The 6469-nt window shown below is 33.3% G+C and overlaps 1 protein-coding gene and 1 long non-coding RNA gene across 2 annotated transcripts in view; one reads left to right on the top strand and one right to left on the bottom strand.

Moving 5' to 3' along the window:
* Positions 1 to 2672, bottom strand: part of LOC108734687 — a 31989-nt gene extending 29317 nt beyond the window's left edge. Inside the window, exon 1 of the mRNA XM_025976325.1 lies at positions 2384 to 2672. The gene's annotated coding sequence lies outside the window, so the exon portion shown is untranslated. The remainder of the gene's footprint in view (positions 1 to 2383) is intronic.
* The window catches only part of LOC108734719, a 66738-nt gene that overhangs the window by 30323 nt on the left and 29946 nt on the right, over positions 1 to 6469 (top strand). The window lies entirely within an intron of this gene.

Below are 6469 nucleotides of genomic sequence, written 5' to 3' on the forward strand. Positions count from 1 at the left end.
AATTTAAAACAAAAAAGAATTTTTCCTATGTTAATTAAATGGGAAACTAAAATAAAAATAGCGACCCCTTAGATTTGAGCTATAGGGCTCATGTTTGGCGAGGATTTCTTTTACATCAAATAGAAACATTTGAAGGGGTAAGAGTTTAAATTAAATTAAATTAAAAATTTTGTTTGAAGCACCCTACTGTGCATATAACTGAAATTGTTTGTCTTATCAAAATAACTACCCCATTTTAATCTCATATGCTTATTTGTATGCTATTACCTAATACGAAATACAGCCCTAAAAAAATGTTTTTGAAATGTTTGAACTGATTTTAAAGGTACTTACAGGACATAAAGAGATAATCTCCAGGAGTAATCCGGACTACTTTTTAGTTTATTTGTCTGCCGAAAATCAGATATTTATAAAAAAAAAAAATGTGACCCTTATAAAACAAAAGGTATAAAGGCCAATCAAAAAGTTCATTTGAAATACGCATTAATGAACATAATAAGAATTCTTATCTTATCAATCTATACCATTAGCGAGATTAACAAAATAACAACTGTTGTATAGTTGATGCTATTTTATTTAACTAAAATTCAAATGAATCTGTGACTTGTTTGGTCAGTGATCTTTTTGCTGACTAATCGGGGGTTACAAAGGCGTAAGTAGTGATATATTTTTTTCCTGTGTGACGTACTAACTGTACCTGCATGTTAGGCATTCTCAAACGGGCCATTTTAGTCGTTACATTAAGTAACAAGGGGTTGAAACCTGTCCCAGAATGGTGGGAAATTTGTAGTCTTTTATCAAAAAAACGTTAAAGATTTGAAACTGGTTCACTGCTCCATTGTGGTTTCTGGTTATCACCAATAAAAGCGGTAAAAACGGATATTATAATGATATTTAAAAACGATTTTTAACTTGTTCTGGAGTCTTAAAGGCGACATCACTGTACCTAACAGTGTTTTAAAACGACTAAAAAAGCGACTTATGGTCGCCAGGACTTTGTCAAGGAAAATCTTCGTCTATTAATTAGCACAAATAATGTTTGTAATCTATTATGAGAACTATTACTATCCTTACTTTGTCAATTAATTATATTATTTCATGATCAAATTTAGACGTAATAATACATAGAAGTAAGGCTTTTGTTAAATAATAATATACATATGCTGCCTGTCGCATGCGTGGTTTATCATGACACTCAGTTTTAATTGAACTCTATAAACAGGCGTTTATCAGCCAATTATATTATTTCATGACCATATATAGGCATGATAATACATAGAAATCAGTCTTACCAATGTTAAATAAATTTCATTTACTACTAACATACTAGCCTGTCGTATACGCGGTTTGCTATGCCATTAGGTTTTAATGCTACATTAAAAATAATGGTTTGTCTACAAAGTTTAATGAATTTTTAATCATATCAATTAATAAACATATCAGACACAGTGCTATTAATTGATATGNTTTTCTTTTGGGTTTTGAGAGAACAGCACTTCTACACCTACTGAAATTAAGTTTCGATTATAATAGGTACTCATCTTAATCGAAATTATCAATACTTATATTAAAGATACAGTTTCATTCTGATATTTAAAATAAATGTAATACATCTATCTCGTACTGTTGACTAAAGAAATAACTTTAAAAGTTTTACTAGTGGTAGAATTTGGTATTATTTTTTTTTAGATTGTCTTAATTGCCTATTTTAAATAGCATGCACCCTAGTTAACTATTGACACTAATAAGAGCGGTAGTAATAGCAGCGGCACCTGTCTTAAAGAAGTCCGTTATACGCTAGTATTTGAGGCCCAAAACCCGAAAAATTTCTCATCTATTTACCTGTTCAAATAACAGTTCTTGTAAACTCTTTCTTTCATAATGAGTAGCAGGTGGAAGACTGAATTTTAAATTATAGGTGGTTAGTTATAATTCCTTTTTACTCATCAGTATATTCGATGAATATTTCAGTATGACTGTATTAAATTGTACGTAATAATACAAAAATATTCCTACAGGATAATAGTCCCTTTTCCATTTCAGAAGCAATTAGATATTAGTATACAAATAATTTAAATTTTGGGTAAACATTCTGAAAAGTTGTTCCTGAATTTTTAAATTTTCTACAGAATTATTTTTAAATTAAGGTCTCATTACTTCCTTATTTTTCAATTGAATCTGTTTTAGCTCCTTAAACTTTTTTTTCTTTAGTTGATTCTATAAGTATTAATCCTCAAATTTAAATATCAACTGCTAGGTTCTAGTCCTTTACTAGGTACTTAAATTTTGTTTTCAGTTAATTAAAAAAAAATTCAAAAATATGTTCTAGCATTTCTTAAATTCTTAGAAAACGATAAGAAGCAGTAAAAATTTAGACACTTACATTGAAAATAATTTCCACAAACAAGAACAACATTCACTCGTGTTCATAAAACTTCACGAAAACCGCAATCACGTTCCACAAAAATTCGGCAAAAATCGAAAAAGTTGTTCCAAAATTCTCTGTTCGTCATCGCATTTACCATGAGCAAGTGCTAGGCCAAGTCTGACCGTACACGGGGATACCTTTGATACCTACCTGGTGTAAGGATACACCTCTACCTTGACGGGCTATTGTTATGTACACCCCTCGCACGCCACTACCAAAGCTCAACCTAGGCCTTGAAAGCACATGATTAACTGACTGGTGATTACGAAATCGCCAACTGATCAGGAATAAGATCTGGCTTTACGAGACCTTTAAAAATAAATTAAAACACCCACTTCAAAAGAAAAAAATAAGGAGAGGCTAATGGATTGTTATGGTGTCAAAAAGGACACCTATGGTATCACTTATCCTGTATTCTTTTAAGGAAGTTTTCAGTATCTATACTCAGAATTGATAAAGAAGAAAATATTCTATTAAATACTATTAATTTTGTCGCCTTTAACAAAAATAAGTCAGTTCTATGCTCGCGAACGGTTAATTTATAAATTCGAAAAAGGTTGTTGAAGGTTTATATTTGGAGCGCGGCGCTGTACGGGTGCGAAATATGGACGGTGGGCGCACCGGAAAAGAAAAGGTTAGAAGCTTTCGATGTGTGATGTTACAGGCGAATGATACTGTGGATAGAGAAAGTTAGAGATGAAGAGGTATTAGAAAGAATAGGAGAAAAGAGGACTCTGTGGAAGTCAATAAAAAATTAGCGAGATAGGTTGACAGGATACCTTCTAAGGCATGAAGGGTTAGAGGCAGAAACAGGAGTTAGGAGGGGTAGAGGTAGACTTATATTAGATTACTGTTAGCAAATAGTTAAGGATGTGGGATGTTCTACTTTTAAGGAAATGCGAAGATTAGCTCAGGATAGTAAAAAAGGGGGTACGTGTCCAACCAATCTTAGGATAATTAGGTAGGACCTTGTAATTATGTGATAATAATTGATTTTGCCTATCAAATTGAGTCTCATTGAGAATTAATTTTACACAAATCATGCAAATATAAAAATACAAATGTTACAATATCAAAAACTGTCTTTATTATACAGTCATGTCAAGCCTTGATTTCGTTCAACTCTATTAGTTACTCGGAACTTTCAGAGTTTTCGGAAATTATCTCGTAAAACGCATCGCATCGCCGCAACCATTAATCTTGATTACCGCAGATCGAGGAAATCTTAGTTTGAACAATTAGGAATGCCAGTATAAATAGTTATATTTGGGTGAAGTTACCAGTCATTCTCTACCCCTAGGGGACGTTCTCTCTTATGTACCTAACCGACGCAACGTATACGTACTACATAAACTTATGACGTCACATTATTTGAAGGAAGTTCACCCGGAAATTCAAACTTCTTGAGAAAAAGTCGTTACAACTGAAGCGAGAACAAAATCCTAAAAGCAAAAGAATGAGCGGTTTTATCCATTTCCAATAGAAATGACGGATTATACGTATGTATAAACAAACATCTGTTGGGACGTCTTATGCCACAGAACACCACAAGTATTTTCATCTGAAAAATAACCACTTATATTAGTACGTACATTCTCGCCAAACATTGATATCGCCATCGAATAAAAATGTCTAATTTTTATTTGTTTTTTGTGTTAAATATTCTAAGAACGCGTCTCAACTTTATGGGTACAATTATTTTCAGTTCATTTTATACAATATATGTATTTATATTTACATTGTACATACAGTGACGTCTCGACATTCCAATTTTTGTATTCTATTTTTCATATCCGTAAAAATGAAAGATTCCCTAGTGCCATTTGTGTGCTCTAAAGTTAGTATTAAAAGGTTATGTAAATTGAAACTCAATTTTACCACCCACAGACTCGATGTACGTCACGATTTATTCGTTTACTTACGTAATAAAAATAGGGTAGAACTTGCGACCTACTTGACTGAAATAGGAATACCATCGAACAAGTAAAAGATCTGCGACCGTAATAAAAGAACATAATAAATATTCGTTAATTGTTTGTTATTAATTGTGTTAAACGCTGGAAGAAATTGAACTCGCTAAATTGTAGATAAATTCAACAAACATATTTATTTTGAAATGAGATATAAAATTTCTAGGAAATTTGGATAGTTTGTATACTAACCAGTCAGTTTACACATCATTTAATAGCGTGCACGCTCCAAGAAACTTACACAAATCAAATATTTAATATCTGTTGACAAACTAGCCAAAGGGGATGAATATCATGTGTCCTATTTTGCGGATGGTTTTNACGAAGAATTTCTAAACTCTTGTTTTTATGATTTATTTGTACCTAAGTTTAGCCTCATATTTTGGATAGTTTAAAAAACCAATGGACAAATTTGAATGGAATGATCATTACAATACTTAATAGACTCGGAAATTTACATTTTGTGCTGTAATATTACGTGATAAGCGAACATGAAATAGCAAGAAAGATGGGAATGAAGAAACCCAGACCGGGACGAAATCGAACAATTTTAAAACTTATTTTTCTACGGCTAAAAATACATAACCCAATTACGCAACTTTCTGTGTGTACCACCCCAGTTTACTTCGTACAATAGGATGTCTGTACCACTTGAAGAAGTGAGCTGCAAAAATCTTTTACCTCCAAACAACCGTCGCAACTTGGATGGAAATTTAAAGGTGCTATAGTAGAATGAGCCATCCCCTCGGTTTCCTCACACACGTACACATTACAAGCGACGAATCAAAGAAATAATAGAAAGAAGGGTCAGCGCGCGTTACTGCATTTCCTTATGGCTCCGCGAAGTGCTTTAAAGAGATTGCAGCAAAAAATGAACCTACATGCGTCGGTATGTAACCGGGTATATCATCTTGTACCGGTTGCTCATCCCGGAAAGTACGATTAAAATCAGTAATGAGTTTCTAAAGGTAAAGGGTTCAACTGTGCAGAGGAAAAAAGGTCACCTGCTGGGACTGTAATTTCGAACTGTGCGAAAATGTTGAAACTGTCATAACATAAATACGAACCCACAAATTAGTTTAAACTGTGATAGTTAGAAATTACTTTAATTAGAATAGCATAAGTGCTACGTATCACAATCAAGTGATACATACCACAAACAAGTGTATTGCATCACAAACCTACACTTTATTATACAAATGAATGTTCCAAAACCAGAGACAAGGTTTTAAACAACACTTAAGTAAACTTTGGTAACAACTTGGACAATCAAGTGCTACAAGCCACAAACAAGTGCCACAATGAAGTGCTTTATACCAGAGACAAAGTTTTAAACCGCACTTAAATAAACTTTGGTAACAACTTGAAAAGTTACTAGTCAGTGCTACATATGCATTATGCACCACAATTAAGTGCTAAATGCCACAAACAAGTGCCACAATTAAGTGCTTTATACCAGAGACAAGGTTTTAAACCGCACTTAAGTAAACTTTGGTAACAACTTGGAAAGTTACTTGTCAGCGCCACATATGCATTATGCACCACAATCAAGTGCTACATACCACAAACAAGTGCCACAATTAAGTGCTTTATACCAGAGACAAGGTTTTAAACTGCACTTAAGTAAAGTTTGGTAACAACTTGGAAAGTTACTAATCAGCGCCACATATGGATTATGCACCACAATCTAGTGCTAAATTCCACAAACAAGTGCCACAATTAAGTGCTTTATACCAGAGACAAGGTTTTAAACCGCACTTAAGTAAAGTTTGGTAACAACTTGGAAAGTTACTAATCAGCGCCACATATGGATTATGCACCACAATCAAGTGCTATATACGACAAACAAGTGCCACAATTAAGTGCTTTATACCTGAGACAAGGTTTTAAACCGCACTTAAGTAAAGTTTGGTAACAACTTGGAAAGTTACTAATCAGCGCCACATATGGATTATGCACCACAATCAAGTGCTATATACGACAAACAAGTGCCACAATTAAGTGCTTTATACCTGAGACAAGGTTTTAAACCGCACTTAAGTAAAGTTTGGTAACAACTTGGAAAGTTACT

This window comes from Agrilus planipennis, unplaced genomic scaffold (genome assembly GCF_000699045.2).
Source record: "Agrilus planipennis isolate EAB-ADULT unplaced genomic scaffold, Apla_2.0 scaffold66, whole genome shotgun sequence".
NCBI lineage: Eukaryota > Metazoa > Arthropoda > Insecta > Coleoptera > Buprestidae > Agrilus > Agrilus planipennis.